This window comes from Pinus tabuliformis, chromosome 2_2 (assembly GCF_031772625.1).
Source record: "Pinus tabuliformis cultivar Carrire ecotype Pingquan chromosome 2_2, CPIR1, whole genome shotgun sequence".
Taxonomy (NCBI): domain Eukaryota; kingdom Viridiplantae; phylum Streptophyta; class Pinopsida; order Pinales; family Pinaceae; genus Pinus; species Pinus tabuliformis.
The window spans coordinates 799,303,380-799,325,008 of record NC_142300.1 but is presented as its reverse complement, the minus strand read 5'-3'; the positions used below and the strand labels follow the sequence as shown (position 1 = coordinate 799,325,008).

At 49.4% G+C, this 21,629-nt stretch overlaps 1 non-coding gene across 1 annotated transcript; it reads left to right on the top strand.

Moving 5' to 3' along the window:
* Positions 1 to 11,385: 11,385 nt before the first annotated feature.
* On the top strand, positions 11,386 to 13,197 carry LOC149195138 (18S ribosomal RNA). The gene has a single exon (XR_016255458.1). It is a non-coding gene; the product is annotated as an 18S ribosomal RNA (ribosomal RNA).
* The last annotated feature ends 8,432 nt before the right edge of the window (positions 13,198 to 21,629 follow it).

Genomic DNA, 21,629 nt, shown 5'->3' with positions numbered 1-21,629 from the left:
ACAGAGGTTGGGATATTTTTGGGGTACACTGATACGCCCCACAACTATCGTGTGTATTTGCCAGACAGTGGTAAAACTGTTGTGCAACGGGATATAAAATTTTAGGAGGAGAAAGCCATGAAGTGTTCGCTTGAGAGGGAGCTACACTTGCATGCAGATGAGGAGCTATTAGTTCCTAAGGATGAGCTTCAGGACGTGGATCAGCCACAGGACGAGGTTGATGGAGTGGAAGAGACTACTCATGCAGCGCCACCCATCAGAGGGTGAAAGCGCTTGACAGAAGCTGAGCGACTGGCTCAAGATGCAGAGAAAGTTGTAGGACCACCTACAGCCCAACGCAGGTAGAGACAGTCACCTGATCGGTACACTAGATACATGGCTCTTATGGGCAAGTGTGTTGTGACTGAGCCATCCTCTTTTGAGGAAGCTATGGAGGATCCTGCATGGGTAGACGCCATGGTGGAAGAGTATGATTCTATTGTCAGAAATAGTGCATGGGAGATTGTTCCTAGACCGGAAGGGAAAACAGTGGTGGGTTCGAGATGGATCTACAAGGTCAAGCAGGCAGCTGACGGGAGTGTGGAGAAGTACAAGGCAAGATTTGTTGCCCGAGGCTTTTCACAGATTGAGGGGATCGATTATGAGGAGACCTTTGCACCTGTCGCAAGGTATTCTTCCATACGGACGATTCTTACTCTCTCAGTGCAGATGTGATGGCACATTCATCAGATGGATGTGAAGACTGCGTTCCTCAACAGAGTCATTGAGGAGGAGGTGTACATTGAGCAACCCGAAGGCTTTGAAGTCTTCAGTAGTGAGTCGCATGTGTGCAGGCTCAAGAGAGTGCTGTATGGGTTGAAGCAAGCACCACGTTCTTGGTACACACGGATAGACAGCTATTTCACAAGACTTGGATTCTCCAAGAGCGAGGCGGATCCGAACCTATACCAGATTGTGGTGAAGGGTAAGTTGCTTATCATTGTATTGTATGTTGATGATTTGATTCTAACGGGTGATGAGATGTTGATACTGTCATGCAAGAAGGATCTTGCTACAGAGTTTGAGATGAAGGATTTGGGCCTCCTTCACTATTTCTTGGGATTGGAAATATGGCAGCGTAGTGGTGGACTATTTGTTTCTCAGGGCAAGTATGCTCGGGAGATACTGGAGAAGTTCAACATGCATGGCTGCAAGCCTGTTGATACTCCTCTTCCTGGAGGTTGGAGGAAGGAGGATGCCACTTCAGGAGAAGAATTGGATGCCACTGTTTATCGACAGTTGGTGGGGTCGTTGATGTATTTGGTCAATACACGACCTGATATATGCTATGCAGTTAACCAGCTTTCACAAGCTATGGTTAAGCCTACCAAGCTCTTCTGGAAGGAGGGTAAGCATGTATTGCGCTACTTGATAGGCACATTGGGATATGGTTTGTGGTACAGACAGGAGGATGAGGTGAAGCTATGTGGCTTCACGGATGCAGATTGGGCAGGGAGCCCAACAGACAGAAAGAGCACATCAGGACGGGTCTTCAGTATTGGATCGACAACAATTTCTTGGTACAACATGAAACAGAGATCCGTGGCACTCAGTTCAGCGGAGGCCGAGTATATGGCAGCAAGTTTGGCTGCATGCGAGGCTATATGGATGAGGAAGATCCTAATTGGTTTGTTCAATTCTCATTTGGATCCTACTGTGATTTACTGTGATAACCAGAGTTGCATTAAGCGCGCTTGAGCCAGAGGAGATCTGGGATGGGTGACCTCCCGGGAAGTCCTGGTTACCGGGTGCAAGCCCCGGAAGTGAGGATTGACGTTGTGTGATTCATTTCACTAGTTTCAATCCCACTTCTTCACCCCTATGAGCATCACCCGATGCAATGAGTGCTAAGTGAACAATTCAAAAATCATGAGAAATTAGTCAGTTACGACTACCTCTCATGGAAATGGTCATACGTTAATGACTTTCTTAACGCAGTTGAATCCCAAAAATATCTAATATAATCTTATATTTCATGATAGATATAAACATATTGACATCAGGTACCATCATATCAGAGATTGTGTGCAGCGGAGGATCATGTTACTTTCGTACATTCCAACGGAGGATCAGGATGCTGATATTCTGACGAAGGCTCTCACCAGGAGCAAATTCGAGTACCATCGAGGCAGGATAGGGGTTGCGGATAATCCATATCTTGTCGAGAGGGAGTGTTGAGATTGCAACAAGATGATGGAGCTTAGTGAAAAGAGTCGCCTTCACTAAGTGGGCCCGCAGGCTATTTTTGGCGCAAGTCTATTTTTAGACTATGTCTATTTTTAGACATATGGATCATGTCTATGGATTGTAGGTTGCTGTTTATGGATGATTGATCAAGTTGGGAAAAAATAGATGGACTTCTATTTTTGATGAAAGTGTGAGTGATCACAGTGTGAGTGATCAAAGGCTATTTTTAGACTGGCTGTCAAAAATAGAAAAGTCAAATATTATTATCTCACAATAATATTTGGACTATAAACTTAATCTTATTCTCTTGGAGCATTTCAGTTTGAGCTACAGAGGTGGCACATGCAGCTGTCAGAAGGAAATACACTTTTCTTATGAGTCAGTTGAGTTGTTGCATGCATGACTTCAGTTAGAACTCAATCAGTTGAGTTTGGTGGAGTTGATTGTGGAGTTGATGGAGTTGTGTTCAGTTTAGCTTTGTTAAACTGGTTGCATTTAGTCTAACTAGAAAATAGACTAGAGATGAGTTGGGTGAATTAGTTATTAATTAATTACACAAGTTATTAACTCATAACACAACTAATGAATACATCAGTTAACTCAGTTGCATGTTAGTGCATGTTCAGTTCAACAGGGACAGGTGGTAGAGAATCAGATTGCTATCAGTTGTGACTATAGTTGTGCACCAGATCTTGCACAATCAAGGGATTGAGTATGCCAATGAGTTTGCTCACATATTTGCCCACATTATAGCTTGTGCTCACGTCCAACAAAGAGTGAGTGACTATTTTGCAGGTGAAAAACGAGTTTGGTGAGCCATTCTCATCATTCTTGAGCAGGTATTGAGCAGTGGAGGCAGGCAAGCAGTGGAAGAGATTTGGAGATCAGATCTGATCTGTATTGTGTGTAACAGAGGTGGAGATACTTGTGAGAAGTTTTATGTTGTGTAATGTTACATGACTCAATCATTAATATACAGATAGTTGGGGTTTTCAGCGAGATGCTTTTCCCGGGATACATACTGTGTTAATGTGTGAATGCTCTTGATGTTTTATTGTTATTGATGCTGCTATATTGATGATCAACGTAGAGGAGCTTATGTATTGTGTATGTATTCCACAATAGTACATGATCAGGATAATATCCATTGAATGTGTTAAATTATTCAAAATTTCTACACGAATGAGCCCATATCAAAAATGCTAAGTTGTGACTCGAGGTTGGCTTTGTGCACATTCACGCAGCTCGTTTTCCCGACTCTCCCTTGTCACTTCATTTCGGTTGTACGAGCGCCCATGCAAATTTGTTCAGGCGGGTCATTTGAGGGCATCCGTGTGAACTCGTTCGGGCGAGGGCACGCCCGGGCGAACGAGCCCAAATCAAAAATGCTAAGTTGTGACCCGAGGTTGGCTTTGTGCACGTTTGTGCAGCTCGTTTTCCCTGCTCTCCCTTGTCGCTTCATTTCGGTCATGCGGGCGTCCATGCAAATTCGTTCGGGTAGGTCGTTTCAGGGTGTCCATTAGAACTTATTCGGGCGAGGGTGTGCCTGGGCGAACGAGCCCGTATCAAAAAATGCTAAGTTGTGACCCGAGGTTGGCTTTGTGCATGTTCATGCAGCTCATTTGCCCGACTCTCCATTTTCGCTTCATTTCAGTCGTGAAGGCACCCATGCAAATTCGTTCGGGCAGGTTGTTTGAGGGCATTCGCGTGCACTCGTTTGGGCAGGTTGTTCGGGTTAGGGCACGCCCGGGCGAACGAGCCCTTACCAAAAAATGCTAAGTTGTGATCCGAGGTTGGCTTTGTGCACGTCCGTGCAGCTCGTTTGCCCGACTCTCCCTTGTCGCTTCGTTTCAGTCGTGCAGGAGCCCATGCAAAATCGTTCGGGCGAGTCGTTTGAGGGCGTCCGTGTGAACTCTTTCGGGTGAGGGCGTGCATGAGCGAATGAGCCCGTATCAAAAAATGCTAAGTTGTGACCCGAGGTTGGCTTTGTGCACATTCGTGCTGCTCGTTTCCCTCGCTCTCCCTTGTCGCTTCGTTTCGGTTGTGTGGGTGCCCATGCAAATTCGTTCGGGTGGGTTGGGCGAGGGCGCGCCCGGGCGAACGCGCCCATATCAAAAATGCTAAGTTGTGACCCGAGGTTGTCTTAATGCAAATTCATGCAGCTTGTTTGTCTGTATCTCCCTTATCCCTTCGTTACATTCGTGTGGGCGCCCATGTAAACTTGTACGGGCGGGTCATTTGAGGGTGTCCACGTCAACTCGTCTGGGTGGGTCGGGCGAGGGTGTGCCCTGGGGAACGAGCCCATATCAAAATTGCTATGTTGTGACTTGAGGTTGGCTTTGTGCACATTCGTGCATCTCATTTTCCTGGCTCTCCCTTGTCCTTTCGTTACGGTCGTGTCCGCACCCATGTAAACTCGTACGGGCAGGTCATTTGAGGGCATCTGCATCAGCTCATTCGGGCGGGTCAGACGAGGGTGTCCGTGCAAACTCATTTGGTCGAGGGTGTCCATGTAAACTAGTATGTTTGGGTGTGGTGTGGCTCCTTAGATTGCCTTGGTCCTCCCTCGGGTGCCTCGTGCCCATCCAAATGATACAAGTGACAGGATTCATTTTCGCATGAAAGGTGGGCTGGTAATTGAGTTGTGTTTTTGGGTTTGCCTGAAGGATGGCCTTGGGTCATTTGTAGGGTGGTTGATTTTCATATTCTCTCCATCCCCACATGGTAGCGCATGAGCGGTGATGTTGGCCATGCTCGTCCCGGGAGGCATAGGTGAACAATTCCCCTTCTGCTCTCTAAGTCCTTGGAGTTGTATGGGTTGTTGTGGTGTGGCTCCCTAGTTCGCCTTGGTCCCCTCATGCCCCTCAAGATGATACCAGCGACGGGTTTCCTTTTCACGTGAATGGTGGGTTGGTAATTGAGTTGTGTTTTTGGGTTTTCTTGAAAGATGCCCTTGGGTCATCTGTAGGGTGGCTGATTTTCATCTTCTCACCATCCGCACTTGGTAGCGCATGAGTAGTAATGTTGGCCATGCTCATCCCAGGAGGCATATGTGAACAATTCCCCTTTAGCTCTCCAGGTTCTTGGAGTTTTGTATGGGTTGTTGTGGTGTGGCTCCCTGGCTCGTCTTGGTAATCTCATGCCCCTCCAGATGATACCAGCGACAGATTTTCTTTCCGTGTGAAAGGTGGGTTGGTAATCAAGCTGTGTTTTTGCATTTGCCTAAACGATGGCCCTGGGTCATTTGTAGGGTGGCCGATTTTCATCTTCTCTCCATCCACACTCGGTAGCGCATGAACGGTAATGTTGGCCACACTCGTCTTGGGAGGCATATGTGAACAATTCCCCTTTTTCTCTCCAAGCTCTTGGAGCTGTATGGGCTGTTGGGGTGTGGCTCCCTGGCTCATCCTAGTCCCCCTCGTGCCCCTCCAGATGATACCAGTGACAGGTTTTCTTTCCGTGTGAAAGGTGGGCTGGTAATTGAGTTGTGTTTTTCGGTTTGCCTGAATGATGGCCATGGGTCATTTGTAGGGCGGTCGATTTTCATCTTCTCTCCATCCCCACTTGGTAGCGCAAGAGCAGTAATGTTGGCCATGATCATCGTGGGAGGCATATGTGAACAATTCCCCTTCCGCTCTCCAAGTCCTTGGAGTTGTATGGGCTGTTGTGGTGTCGCTCCCTAGCTCGTTCTAGTCCCCTCGTGCCCCTCCAGATGATACCAGTGACAGGTTTTCTTTCCGTGTGAAAGGTGGGCTCGTAATCAAGTTGTGTTTTCACGTTTGCTTGAATGATGGCCTTTGGTCATTTGTAGGGTGGTCGATTTTCATCTTCTCTCCATCCCCACTCGGTAGTGCATGAGCGGTAATGTTGGCCACGCTCGTCTTGGGAGGCATATGTGAACAATCCCCTTCTTCTCTCCAAGTTCTTGGAGTTGTATGGGCTATTGTGGTGTGGCTCCCTGGCTCATCATGGTCCCCCTCATGCCCCTCCATATGATACCAGCAATAGGTTTTCTTTCTGTGTGAAAGGTGGGTTAGTAATCAAGTTGTGTTTTCAGGTTTGCATGAACGATGGCCATGGGTCGTTTGTAGGGTGGTCGATTTTCATCTTCTCTCCATCCCCACTTGGTAGCACATGCGTGGTAATGTTGGCCATGATCGTCTTGGGAGGCATATGTGAACAATTCCCCTTCCGCTCTCCAAGTTCTTGGAGCTGTATGGGCTATTGTGGTGTGGCTCCCTGGCTCGTCCTGGTCCCCTTGTGCCCCTCCAGATGATACCAGCGACAGGTTTTCTTTTCGTGTGAAAGGTGGGTTGGTAATCAAGTTGTGTTTTTGGGTTTACCTGAATGATGGCCTTGGGTCATTTGTAGGGTGGCCGATTTTCATCTTCTCTCCATCCCCACTCGGTAGCGCATGAGCGGTAATGTTGGCCATGCTCATCTTGGGAGGCATATGTGAACAATTCCCCTTCTGCTCTCCAAGTTATTGGAGCTATATGGGTTGTTGTTGTGTGGCTCCCTGGCTCGTCTTGGTCCCCTCGTGCCTCTCCAGATGATACCAGCGACAGTTTTTCTTTCTGTGTGAAAGGTGGGTTGGTAATCAAGTTGTGTTTTCGTGTTTTCCTGAATGATGGCCTTGGGTTGTTTGTAGGGCGGCCGATTTTCATCTTCTCTCCATCCCCACACGGTAGCGCATGAGCGGTAATTTTGGCCATGCTCATCCTGGGAGGCATATGTGAACAATTCCCCTTCCACTCTCCAAGTTCTTGGAGTTATATGGGCTATTGTGGTGTGGCTCCCTAGCTCGTCCTGGTCCCTTCTTACCACTCCAGATGATACCAGTGACAATTTTTCTTTCCGTGTGAAAGGTGGGTTGGTAATCGAGTTGTGTTTTCACGTTTTCCTGAACGATGGCCTTGGGTCATTTGTAGGGAAACCGATTTTCATCTTCTCTCCATCCCCACTTGGTAGGGCATGAGTGGTAAATTTGGCCATGCTCGTCTTGGGAGGCATATGTGAACAATTCCCCTTACGCTCTCCAAGTTTTTGGAGCTCTATGGGTTGTTGTGGTGTGGCTCCCTGGCTTTTCCTGGTCCCCCTCATGCCCCTCCAAATGATACCAGTGATAGGTTTTCTTGCCATGTGAAAGGTGGGTTGGTAATCGAGTTTTGTTTCACGTTTGCTTGAACGATGGCTTTGGGTCATTTGTAGGGTGGCTAATTTTCATCTTCTCTCCATCCCCACTCGGTAGCGCATGAGCGGTAATGTTGCCCATGCTCATCCCGTGAGGCATATGTGGACAATTTCTTTCTATGTTCTTGGAGTTGTAGGGGCTATTGTGGTTTGGATCCCTGGCTTGTCTTGGTCCCCTTGTGCCCCTCCAGATGATACCAGTGACAAGTTTTCTTTCTGTGTGGATGGTGGGTTGGTAATCGAGTTGTGTTTTCGTGTTTGCCTGAACGATGGCCTTGGGTCGTTTGTAGGTAGTCCGATTTTCATCATCTCTCCATCCCCACTCAGGAGTGCATGAACAGTAATGTTGGCCATGCTCGTCCCGAGAGGAATATGTGAACAATTCCCCTTCAACTCTGTAAGTTCTTGGAGCTGTATGGGTTGTTTTCGTGTGGCTCCTTGGCTCGTCCTGGTCCCCCTCGTGCCCCTCGAGAAGATACTGGTGACATGTTTTCTTTCCGTGTGAAAGGTGGGTTGGTAATCGAGTTGCTTTATCGGGTTTGCCCAAACGATGGCCTTGGGTCATTTGCAGGGTGGCCGATTTTCATCTTCTCTCCATCCCCACTCGGTAGCACATGAGCAGTAATGTGGGCCATGCTCATCCTCGTCCCTCTTTCCCATCCCAACGATAAGAATGTTGAAAGTTTTCTCGGTGCTCCTTTGAACCTTCGTTGTTGCAGTCCCAGCTGGAAGCCCCAAAACTCTGTCGTGCCTATGTTGCTATCGTGCCACTCGGTTGTTGCGAATAGAGAATTTTGATTGGGCTGGGTAGCCATTTGTGGCTCCATTGAAATTGGCTCCTCGTTATATTGTTCACCTCCTCCCTATTTGGTGTAGAGGGTTTTTCTTTTCATGTGAAAGGTGGTTTGGTAATTGAGTTGGTTTTTCGGGTTTGCCTCAAGAATGGCCTTGGGTCATTTGTAGGGTGGTCGATTTTCATCTTCTCTCCATACCCACTTGGTAGCTCATGAGCATTAATGTTGGCCATGCTTGTCCCGGGAGGCATATGTGAATGATTCCCCTTTTGCTCCAAGTTTTGGGATTTGTATGGGTTGTTGTGGTGTGGCTCCTTGTGATGGCTAGCCTCTTCATTGTTCGGTTGTTTATGGTGCCGGTGTCTTGTGCTTGTACTCTTTCCGTGTTGGCATTGTCCATTGAGATGCATACATTTAAGAGGGACGTGGAAGGGTTTTGGTTGTAAACCACCTATCCCTCCCTCTTGCTTGCTTTTTCCATCGGGTGATGTGAGGCGCTGTTCTCCTTATTGTAAAGTCAAGGGTTAGAATTCCTTTCAAAGTGCACATCGTTCGTGGTTGTGTTGGCTTTGAGGTTTTGATAGATGTGTTGGCCCATATGTTTGATCGAGGGGTTGGATTTTCCCTTGCATCTTGCGTGCGTGGTAGGATTTTGCGGTTGGAAATGTTAAGTCACAAAGTTTATGGGCATTTGTTGTTTCAATTGTGTATGCGCTCCTGGTCCAATGGGGAGGAGGCTTGATATTTCGATGGTGGGGGATATCTGGAAGAAGGATTTTGAGGTGGAATTCTTCGACCTCCCTCCTTTGCATGGAGGTGGTCGTAGGGGAAAATTATTCATCGTCCAGTCGGTAAAGATGTGGGAAATCTCCTAGGTTTCCTGTACGTAGGGTGCGGGCGGTGTGGAGCTTCCCTATCCCTCCTCCTATTTGGATATGTTCTTGTATTGTGTACCGAGATTCTTTATTTGCATTTATTTCCTTCCTTTGCCTTTGCATCATGGTTGCTGCACATTGTCAAGTGATCGAGGTCCACCGTTGCTGCTGTCCGGGTGGACTCCTAGGTGGCCTCGGTGTGTGGCGTGGAGGGTCAGGGGGCACATTTCTAAGAGAGGTTGTGGGTTTGGTTGGTCTTGTTGTTTTGATTCCTTCCATTTCCTTTGCATTGAGGTTGATGTAGGTGATCATGCAATCGAGGTCCATCGTTGGTTCTATCTGGGTGGACTCCTAGGTGGCCTCTCTACAGGGAGGGGAGGGTTGGGGGGCACTTGTTGTTTCAATTGTGTATGCGCTCGTGGTCCAATAGAGAGGAGCCTTGCTACATTGATGGTGGGGGCTATCTAGAAGAAGGGTTTCGAGGTGGAACACTTGGACCTCCCTCCTTTGCGTGGAGGTGGACGTAGGGGAAAATTATTCATCGTCTAGTCGGTAAAGCTATGGGAAATCTCCTAGGTTGCTTGTACGTAGGATGTGTGGGGTGGGGAGCTGCTCGATCTCTCCTCCTATTTGGATATGTTCTTGTATTGTGTACAGAGCCTCTTTATTTGCATTTATTTCCTTCCTTTGCCTTCGCATCATGGTTGCCGCAGGTAGTCAAGTGATCGAGTTCCACCGTTGCTACTGTCCGGGTGGACTCCTAGGTGGCCTTGATGCGTGGCATGGAGGGTTGGGGAGCACATTCCTAAGAGAGATTGTGGGCTCAGTTGGTATTGTTGTTTTGTTTCCTTCTGTTTCCTTTGCATTGAGGCTATCACAGGCGATCATGCGATTGAGATCCATCGTTGCTACTGTCCAGGTGGACTCCTAGGTGGCCTCTCTACGGGGAGGGGAGGGTTGGAGGGAACTTGTTGTTTCAATTGTGTATGCGCTCGTGGTCCAACGAGGAGGAGGCTTGCTACATCGATGGTGGGGGCTATCTGGAAGAAGGATTTCAAGGTGGAACACTTCGACCTTCCTACTTTGCGTGGAGGTGGCCGTAGGGGAAAATAATTCATCGTCTGGTCGGTAAAGCTGTGGGAAATCTCCTAGGTTGCTTGTACGTAGGGTGCGTGGGGTGCGGAGCTGCCCGATCCCTCCTCATGTTTGGATATGTGTTCTTGTATTGTGTAGCAAGCCTCTTGATTTGCATTTATTTCCTTCCCCTTTGCCACCGAATCGTGGTTGCCGCAGGCGGTCAAGTGATCGAGGTCCACCATTGTTGATGTTCGGGTGGAATCCTAGGTGGCCTCGGTACATGGCGTGGAGGGTCGGTGGGCATCTCTAAGAGAGGTTGTGGGCTCGGTTGGTCTTGTTTTATTTCCTTCTGTTTCCTCTGCATTGAGGCTTCCACAGACGATCATGTGATCGAGGTCCATCGTTGATGCTGTCCAGGTGGACTCCTAGGTGGCCCTTGTGTGGGGAGGGGTGGGTTGGGGGGCATTTCTAAGGGAGGTTGTGGGCTCAATTTTTCTTGTATGATTTCCTTCCCTTACCTTTGTTTCGAGGCTGCCGCAGGCGATCATCCAATTGAGGTCCACTGTTTCTGTTGTCCGGGTGGACTCCTAGGTGGCATTGGTGCAGGTGCGAGGAGGTTTGTATGGCCTCTCTATGATAGGATTTGTGTAGTTGGTCATCCTATTTTTATTTTCCTTCCTTTTCGTTCTCATCGAGGCTATCATAGGCGGTCGGAAGATCGAGGTCCATCGTTGCTGCTATCCGGGTGGATTCCTAGGTGGCCTCGGTGCGGGGCAGGGAGGGTTGTGGATCATTTATAATATAGAGGTTGCGTGGTTGGTCATCCTCCATTTATTTCCTTTGCATCGAGGCTGCTACAGGAGATCGGGTGATCGAGGTCCACCGCTACTGCTATCCGGGTGGACTCCTAGGTGGCCTCAGTGCGGGGCGTGGAGGCCTTTGTAGGAATTTCTAAGGGAGTGGGTGAGTGATCGCTAATTTTCTTGTTGGTTGGGCCGTGGATGCAAAATCCAAAGTGGCCTTGGTGTGTTGTGGCTTGGAAGGTCTGCCCATTTGTTCGCCATGTCCTTGGCATGTTGCGTTTGCTTCCTTCTTGGGATGCAAGAGGTGCAAGGCATAAAAGTTTTACATGATATTTTGACATCTCTTTGGCTTGATGGGTGTTTAGGTTGGCTCTCGGTAAGAGAGCGCCCAGAATGCCCTTTGAAATGGGAGTGTGATACCTAGTTGATCCAGCAAGTAGTCATATGGTTTTCTCAAAGATTAAGCCATGCATGTCTAAGTATGAACTAATTCATACTGTGAAACTGCGGATGGCTCATTAAATCAGTTATAGTTTTTTTGATGGTACCATACTACTCGGATAACCGTAGTAATTCTAGAGCTAATACGTGCACCAAGTCCCGACTCTTTGGAAGCGATGCATTTTTTAGATAAAAGGCCGGCGCGGGCTTGCTCGCTTCTCCGGTGAATCATGATAACTCGACGGATCGCATAGCCCTTGTGCTGGCAATATTCATTCAAATTTCTGCCCTATCAACTTTCGATGGTAGGATAGAGGCCTACCATGGTGGTGATGGGTGATGGAGGGTTAGGGTTTGATTCTGGAGAGGGAGCTTGAGAAACGGCTACCACATCCAAGGAAGGCAGCAGGCGCACAAATTACCCAATCCTCACATGGGGAGGTAGTGACAATAAATAAAAATACTGGGCTCATCGAGTCTGGTAATTGGAATGAGTACAATTTAAATCCCTTAACGAGGATCCATTGGAGGGAAAGTCTGGTGCCAGCAGCCGCGGTAATTCCAGCTCCAATATCATATATTTAATTTGTTGCAGTTAAAAAGCTCGTAGTTGGATCTTGGGTCATAAAGGTCGGTCCGCCTACTCGGTGTGCACCTGCCCTTCCATCCCTGTTGTCGGCAGCGTGCTCCTGGCCTTAATTGGCTGGGTCACGGTTTCGGCGCTGTTACTTTGAAAAAATTAGAGTGCTCAAAGCAAGCTTATACTCTGAATACATTAGCACGGAATAGTTTGATAACAGTCTGGTCCTATTGTGTTGGCCTTCGGGACCGGAGTAATGATTAATAGGGACTTTCGGGGGCATTCATATTTCATTGTCAAAAGTGAAATTCTTGGATTTATGAAAGATGGACCACTGCGAAAACATTTTCCAAGGATGTTTTCGTTAATCAAGAATGAAAGTTGGGGGCTCGAAGACAATCAGATACCATCCTAGTCTCAACCATAAACGATGCCGACCAGGGATCAGTGGATGTTGCTCTAAGGACTCCGCCAGAACATTCTGAGAAATCAAAGTGTTTGGGTTCCGGGGGGAGTATGGTCGCAAGGCTGAAACTCAAAGGAATTGACGGAAGGGCACCACTAGGAGTGGAGCTTGTTGCTTAATTTGACTCAACACGAGGAAAATTACCAGGTCCAGACATAGTAAGGATTGATAGATTGAGAGCTCTTTCTTGATTCTATGGGTGGTGGTGCATGGTTGTTCTTAGTTTGTGGAGCGATTTGTCTGGTTAATTCTGATAACGAATGAGACCTTAGCCTGCTAACTAGCTACGTGGAGGTTCCCCTTTGTGGCTAGATTCTTAGAGGGACTATGGCCGTTTAGGCCATGGAAGTTTGAGGCAATAACAGGTATTTCATGCCCTTGGATGTTCTGGGCCGCACGTGTGCTACATTGATGTAGCCAACGAGTTTTTATTCCTGGTTCAAGAGGATCGAGAAATCTTCTCAAATTGCATCATGATGGGGATAGACCATTGCAATTATTGGTCTTCAACGAGAAATTCCTAGTAAGCGCGTGTCATCAACTCGTGTTGACTACGTCCCTGCCCTTTGTACACACCACCTGTCGCTCCTACCGATTGAATGATTTGGTGAAGTGTTTGGATTGCGTTGACGATGGTGGTTCACCGCCATCGACGTCATGAGAAGTTCATTGAACCTTATCATTTAGAGGAAGGATAAGTCGTAACAAGGTTACCGTAGGTGAACCAGTGGTAGGATCATTGATAGCAGGGGTTTTCTTTTTTGGTTCGGGCTGGTTGGGTTTCAATTGCAATGTGGGACTTTGTGGTGCGTCTCTAGGGGAGCGGGTTTGGTGTTTGGCGAGAACATTGTTGGTTGCTTGTCTCGAGGTAACACTTGTTTTTTCATGTGTGCTTGTAAGCCATGCTTGTGCTTGTCCCACCCATCCTTTTTTTTTCTTCCCCCCATGCTTGTGCTTTTCCCACCCATCCTTTGTTTTTCTTCCCCCAATGTGTTTCTTCATGGGGTTCGGAAGCTTGTTTCTTGGGTTCCATTCCGACGATCTGTTCGGCCAGACATGGTTGCTGCAGAGTTGAGGTACTTGGTAAATGCGATACATAAATTTGAACTCATTCATAGCGGTGGTGCTTGGTCTTTTGTTCATTGGAAGGCATGGGCCAAGGGTGCGGGCTTCCATAGTTGGTTCTCTTGAAAAGGCGGCGGTGGTGGCAAAATAATTCGGGTGGGTCATTTGAGGGCGTCCGTGTGAACTCATTCGGGCAGGTCGTTCGGGCGAGGGTGTGCCCGAGTGAATGAGCCTATATCAGAAAATGCTAAGTTGTGACCCGAGGTTGGCTTTGTGCATGTTCGTGCAGCTCGTTTTCCCGACTCTCCCTTGTCACTTCGTTTCGGTCGTGCGGGAACCCATGCAAAATCGTTCGGGCAGGTCATTTGAGGGTGTCCGTGTGAACTCATTCGGACGGGTAATTCGAGCGAGGGCGTGCCCAAGTGAACGATTCTGTATCAAAAATGCTAAGTTGTGACCCAAGGTTGGCTTTGTGCATGGTTGTGCAGCTCGTTTGCCCGACTCTCCCTCGTCGCTTCGTTTCGGTCGTTTGGGCGCCCATGCAAAATCGTTCAGGCGGGTCATTTGAGGGTGTCTGTGTTAACTCGTTCGGGCGGGTCGTTCGAGTGAGGGCACACCCAGGTGAAAGAGCCTGTATCAAAAAATGGTAAGTTGTGACTCGAGGTTGGCTTTGTGCACGTTCATGCAGCTCGTTTTCCTGGCTCTCCCTTGTCGCTTCGTTTCGGTCGTTCAGGCACCCATGAAAAATCGTTTAGGTAGGTCATCTGACGGCATTTGCGTGAACTCATTTGGGTGGGTCGTTCGGGTGAGGGTACACCTAGGCAAACGAGCCCGTATGAAAAAATGCTAAGTTGTGACCCGAGGTTGTCTTTGTGCACATTTGTGCAGCTCATTTGCCCGGCTCTCCTTTGTCGCTTGGTTTTGGTCGTGCGGGTGCCCATGCAAATTACTTTGGGCAGGTCGTTTGAGGGCGTCCGTGTCAACTCATTCAGGAGGGTTGTTCGGGTGAGGGCGCGCCCGGGCGAATGAGCCCGTATCAAAAATGCTAAGTTTTGACCTGAGGTTAGCTTTGTGAATGTTAATGCAGCTCGTTTTCCCGGCTCTCCCTTATCGCTTTGTTTCGGTGGTTCGGGCGCCCATGCAAAATCGTTCGGGTGGGCTGTTTCGGTGACGACACGCCCAGGCGAATGAGCCCATATAAAAAATGCAAAGTTGTGACCCGAGGTTGGCTTTGTGCACGTTCGTGCAGCTTGTTTTCCTGGCTCTCTCTTGTCGCTTCGTTTCCATTGTTCAACACCCATGCAAAATTGTTCGGGTGGATCATTTGAGGGCGTCCATGTTAACGCGTTCGGGTGGGTTGTTCAGGCGAGGGCACACCCAGGAGAACGAGCCCGTATCAAAAAATGATAAGTTGTGACTCGAGGTTGGCTTTGTGCATGTTCGTGCAGCTCATTTTCCCGGCTCTCCCTTGTCGCTTCGTTTCAGTCATTCGGGCACCCATGCAAAATCGTTCGGGCTGGTTGTTTGAGGGTGTCCGTGTTAACTCATTCGGGTGGGTCGTTTGGGCGAGGGTGTGCTCGGGCGAACGAGCCCGTATAAAAAAATGATAAGTTGTGACCCAAGGTTGGCTTTGTGCACGTTCGTGCAGCTCGTTTTCCCGGCTCTCCCTTGTCACTTTGTTTTGGTTGTTCGGGCACCCATGCAAAATCGTTCGGGCAGGTCGTTTGAGGGCGTCCATGTAAACTCGTTCGGGCGGGTCGTTCGGGTGAGGGCACGCCTGGGCGAACGAGCCTGTATCAAAAAATGCTAAGTTGTGACTCGAGTTTGGCTTTGTGCACGTTCGTGCAGCTCTTTTGCCCGGCTCTCCCTTGTCACTTCATTTCGGTCATGCGGGTGCCCATGCAAATTCGTTTAGGTGGGTCGTTTGAGGGCGTCCATATGAACTCGATCGGGGGGGGGGTCGTTTGGGTGAGGGCACACCTGGGCTGATGAGCCCGTATCAAAAATGCTAAGTTGTGACCCGAGGTTGGATTTGTGCACGTTCGTGCAGCTCGTTTGCCCGGCTCTCCCTTGTCGCTTTGTTTCGGTTGTTCGGGTGCCCATGCAAAATCATTCAGGCGGGTCGTTTGAGGGAATCCGTGTCAACTCATTCGGGCGGGTCATTCAGGTGAGGGCGTGCCCGAGCGAACGAGCCCGTATCAAAAATGCTAAGTTGTCACCCGAGGTTGGCTTTGTGCATGTTCGTGCAACTCATTTGCCTGGCTCTCCCTTGTCACTTTGTTTCGATCGTGCGGGTACCCATGCAAAATCGTTTGGGCCGGTCGTTTGAGGGCATCCACGTGAACTCGTTCGGGCGAGGGCACACCTGGGCGAATGAGCCCGTATGAAAAAATGCTAAGTTGTGACCCGAGGTTGGCTTTATGCACATTCATTCAGCTCGTTTTCCGGACTCTCCCTTGTCGTTTTGTTTCGGTCGTGTGGGCGCCCATGCAAAATCGTTCAGGCGGGTCGTTTGAGGGCGTTCGTGTGAACTCGTTCGGGCGGGTCGTTTGGGCGAGGGCATGCCCAGGTGAATGAGCCTGTATCGAAAATGCTAAGTTGTGACATGATGTTGCCTTTGTACACATTCGTGCAGCTCGTTTTCCCGGCTCTCCCTTGTCACTTTGTTTCGGTCGTGCAGGTGCCCATGCAAATTCATTCAGGCAGGTCGTTTGAGGGCGTCCATGTCAACTTGGTCGGGCGAGGGTGCACCTGTTCGAACGAGCCCATATCAAAAATGCTAAGTTGTGACCCAAGGTTGGATTTGTGCACGTTCATGCAGCTCATTTTCCTGGCTCTCCCTTGTCGCTTCGTTTCGGTCATGCGGGCACCAATGCAAATTTGTTCGGGCGGGTCCTTTGAGGGCGTTCATGTGAACTCATTCGGGCGGGTCATTCGGGCAAGGGCGCACCCAGGTGAATGAGCCCAAATCAAAAATGCTAAGTTGTGACCAGAGGTTGGCTTTGTGCATGTTTGTGCAGCTCGTTTTCCCGGCTCTCCCTTGTCGCTTCATTTCGGTCGTGCGGGCACCAATGCAAATTCGTTCGGCGCGGGTCATTTGAGGGCATCCGTGTGAACTCGTTCCGGCGAGGGTACGCCCGGCAAACGAGCCCATATCAAAAAATGCTAAGCTGTGACGCGAGGTTGGGTTTGTGCATGTTCATGAAACTTGTTTTCTCCGCTCTCCCTTGTCGCTTCGTTTCGGTCGTGCAGGCGGCGATGCAAATTCGTTCGGGTGGGTCGTTTGAGGGCGTCGATGTGCACTCGTTCAGGTGGGTAGTTCGGGCAAGGGCGTGCCCGCACGAACAAGCCCATATCAAAAATGCTAAGTTGTGACCCAAGGTTGACTTTGCGCATGTTCATGCTGCTCGTTTGCCTGGCTCTCCCTTGTCACTTCGTTTCGGTCGTGCGGGCGCCCATGCAAATTCCTTTAGGCCGATTGTTTGAGGGAGTCCGTGTGAACTCATTCGGGCGAGGGCGCGCCCGGGCGAACGAGCCCGTATCAAAAAATTCTAAGTTGTGACCTGAGGTTGGCTTTGTGCACATTCATTCAGCTCGTTTGCCCGGCTCTTGCTTGTCGCTTCGTTTCAGTCGTGCGGGCGCCCATGCAAAATCGTTCGGTCAGGTCATTTGAGGGCATCCGTGTGAACTCATTCAGGCGAGGGCGCGCCTGAGCGAACTAGCCCGTATCAAAAATGCTAAGTTGTGACCCGAGGTTAGCTTTGAGCACGTTCGTGCTGCTTTTTTCCCCGGGTCTCCCTTGTCACTTCGTTTCGATCGTGTGGGCACACATGAAAATTCGTTTGGGCGGGTCATTTGAGAGCGTCTGTGTCATCTCATTCGGGCGGGTCGGACGAGGGCGCGCCCGAGTGAACGAGATCGTATTAAAAATGCTAAGTTGTGACCCGAGGTTGTCTTTGTGCATGTCCGTGCAGCTTGTTTGTCCAGCTCTCCCTTGTCCCTTTGTTACATTCGTGTGGGTGCCCATGTAAACTCGCACGGGTGGGTCGTTTGAGGGCATTTGCATCAACTCATTTGGGCGGGTCGGGCAAGGGTGCACCCTGGGGAACGAGCCTGTATCAAAATTGCTATGTTGTGACCCGAAGTTGGCTTTGTGCACGTTTTTGCATCACATTTGCTCGAATCTCCCTTGTCCTTTGGTTACGGTCGTGTCCGCTCCCATGTAAACACGTACAGGCGGGTCATTTCAGGGGGTCCGCCTCAACTCGTTCGTGCGGGTCAGGCGAGGGCATCCGTGCAAACTCGTTCGGTCGAGGGTGTCTGTGTAAACTCGTACGGGTGGGTGTGGTGTGGCTCCCTGGCTCACCTTGGTCGCCCCCCCCCCCCCCCTCCCCCCCGGGTGCCTCGTGCCCATCCAAATGATACAAGTGACAGGTTTCCTTTTCACGTGAAAGGTGAGTTGGTAATTGAGTGGTGTTTTTGGGTTTGCCTGAAGGATGGCCTTGGGTCATTTGTAGGGTGGCCAATTTTCATCTTCTCTCCATCCCCACTCGGTAGCGCGTGAGCGGTAATGTTGGCCATGCTCATCCCGAGAGGCATATGTGAACAATTCCCCTTCAGATCCCTAAGTTCTTGGATTTCTGTATGGGTTGTTCTGGTGTGGCTCCCTGGCTGGTCTTGGTCCTCTCGTGCCCCTGCAGATGATACCAGCGACAGGTTTTCTTTCCGTGCGAAAGGTGGGTTGGTAATCGAGTTGTGTTTTCGCGTTTGCCTGAACGATGGCCTTGGGTCATTTGTAGGGTGGCCAATTTTCATCTTCTCTCCATCCCCACTTGGTAGCACATGAGCAGTAATGTTTGCCACGCTCGTCTTGGGAGGCATATGTGAACAATTCCCCTTCTACTCTCCAAGTTCTTGGAGCTGTATGGGCTATTGTGGTGTGGCTCCCTGGCTCATCTTGGTCCCCCTCGTGCCCCTCCAGATGATACCAGCGACAGGTTTTCTTTCCGTGTGAAAGGTGGGTTGGTAATCGAGTTGTGTTTTTGGGTTTGCCTGAACGATGGCCATGGGTTGTTTGTAGGGCGGCCGATTTTCATCTTCTCTCCATCCCCAGTCGGTAGCACATGAGTGGTAATGTTGGCCATGCTCATCCTCGGAGGCATATGTGAACAATTCCCATTCCGCTCTCCAATTTCTCGGAGCTATATGGGCTATTGTGGTGTGGCTCCCTGGCTCGTCCTGGTCCCCTCGTGCCCCTCCATATGATACCGGTGACAGGTTTTCTTTCCATGTGAAAGGTGGATTAGTAATTGAGTTGTGTTTTTGGGTTTGCCTGAACGATGGCCTTGGGTCATTTGTATGGCGTCCGATTTTCATCTTCTCTCCATCCCCACTCGGTAGCGCATGAGCGGTAATGTTGGCCATGCTCATCCTCGGAGGCATATGTGAACAATTCCCATTCTGCTCTCCAAGTTCTCGGAGCTGTATGGGCTATTGTGGTGTGGCTCCCTGGCTCGTCCTGGTCCCCTCGTGCCCCTCCATATGATACCAGTGACAGGTTTTCTTTCCATGTGAAAGGTGGGTTGGTAATCGAGTTGTGTTTTCGTGTTTTCCTGAACAATGGCCTTGGGTTGTTTGTAGGGCTTCCTATTTTCATCTTCTCTCCATCCCCACTCGGTAGCACATGAGCGGTAATGTTGGCCATGCTTATCCTGGGAGGCATATGTGAACAATTCCCCTTCTATTCTCCAAGTTCTTGGAGCTGTATGGGCTCTTGTGGTGTGGCTCCCTTGCTCATCCTGGTCCCCTTGTGCCCCTCCAGATGATACCAGTGACAGGTTTTCTTTCCGTTTGAAAGGTGGGTTGGTAATCGACTTGTGTTTTCGTGTTTGCCTAAATGATGGCCTTGGGTCGTTTGTAGGGCGGCTAATTTTCATCTTCTTTCCATCCCCACTCAGTAGCGCATGAGTGGTGATGTTGGCCATGCTCGTCCTGGGAGGCATATGTGAACAATTCCCCTTCCGCTCTCCAAGTCCTTGGAGTTGTATGGGCTATTGTGGTGTGGCTTGCTGGCTCGTCTTGGTCCCCCTTGTGCCCCTCCAGATGATACCAGCGATAGGTTTTCTTTCCGTGTGAAAGGTGGGTTGGTAATCGAGTTGTGTTTTCACGTTTGCCTGAATGATGGCCTTGGTTCGTTTGTAGGGTGGACGATTTTCATCTTCTCTCCATCCCCACTCGTTAGCGCATGAGCAGTAATGTTGCCCTTGCTCGTCCTGAGAGGCATACGTGGAAAATTGCTCTCTAAGTTCTTGGAGCTGTAGGGGCTGTTATGGTTTGGCTCCCTAGCTCGTCTTGGTCCCCTTGCGCCCCTCTAGATGATACGAGCGATAGGTTTTCTTTCCGTGTGAAAGGTGGGTTGGTAATCGAGTTTTGTTTTCACGTTTTCTTGAATGATGGCCTTGGGTCATTTGTAGGGTGTCCGATTTTTATCATCTCTCCATCTCCACTTGGTAGCGCATGAGCGGTAATGTTGGCCATGCTCGTCCCGGGAGGCATATGTGAACAATTTCCCTTCTGCTCTCTAAGTTATTGGAGCTGTATGGGTTGTTTTGGTGTGGCTCCTTGGCTCGTCTTGGTCCCCCTAATGCCCCTCCAAAAGATACCGGTGACAGGTTTTCTTTCCATGTGAAAGGTGGGTTGGTAATCAAGTTGCTTTGTTGGGTTTACCTGAACGATGGCCTTGGGTCATTTGTAGGGCGGCCGATTTTCATCTTCTCTCCATCCCCACTCGGTAGCACATGAGTGGTAATGTGGGCCATGCTCATCCCCATCCCTCTTTCCCATCCCAACGATAATAACGTTGAAAGTTTTCTGGACACTCCTTTGAGCCTTCGTTGTTGCGGTCCCAGATGGAAGCCCCAAAACTCTGTCGTGCCTATGTCGCTATCATGCCCCTCAGTTGTTGCGAATAGAGAATTTTGATTGGACTGAGTAGCCATTTGTGGCTCCATTGGAATTGGATCCTCATTATATTGTTCACATCCTCCCTATTTGGTGCGGATGGTTTTGCTTTTCGTGTGAAAGGTGGGTTGGTAATTGAGTTGGTTTTTTGGGTTTGCCTCAAGAATGGCCTTGGTTCGTTTGTAGGGAGGCCAATTTTCATCGTCTCTCCATACACACTCGGTAGCGCATGAGCGGTAATGTTGGCCATGCTTGTCCCGGGAGGCATATGTGAACAATTCCCCTTCTGCTCCAAGTTTGGGAGTTGTATGGGTTGTTGTGGTGTGGCTCCTTGTGATGGCTAGCCTCTTCATTTTTTGGCTATTTATGGTGCCGGTGTCTTGTGCTTTTACTCTTTCCGTGTTGCCATTGTCGATTGAGATGCATACATTTAAGAGGAACATGGAAGGGTTTTGGTTGTAAACCACCTACCCCTCCCTCTTGCTTTCTTTTTCTGTTGGGCGATGTGAGGTGATGTTCTCCTTATTGTAAAGTCAAGGGTTGGCGTTCGTTTCAAAGTGCACATTGTTCATGGTTGCCTTGGCTTTGAGGTTTTGATAGATGTGTTGGCCCATATGTTTGATCAAGGGGTCGGCTTTTCCCTTGCATCTTGCATGCGTGGCAGGATTTTGCAGTTGGAAATGTTAAGTCACAACGTTTATGGGCATTTGTTGTTTCAATTGTGTATGCGCTCCTGGTCCAATGGGGAGGAGGCTTGCTATGTTGATGGTGGGGGCTATCTAGAAGAAGGATTTCGAGGTGGAACACTTCAACCTCCCTCCTTTGCGTGGAGGTGGCCGTAGGGGAAAAATATTCATCGTCCAGTCGGTAAAGCTGTGGGAAATCTCCTAGGTTGCCTGTACGTAGGGTGCGGGGGGTGCGGAGCTACCCGATCCCTCCTCCTGTTTGGATATGTTCTTGTATTGTGTAGCGAGCCTCTTGATTTGCATTTATTTCCTTCCTTTGCCTTCGCATCGTGGTTACGGCAAGCGGTCAATTGATCAACGTCCACCATTTCTGCTGTCCGGGTGGACTCCTAGGTGGTCTCAGTGCGTGGCGTGGAGGGTCGGGGGTACATTTCTAAGAGAGGTCGTGGGCTTGGTTGGTCTT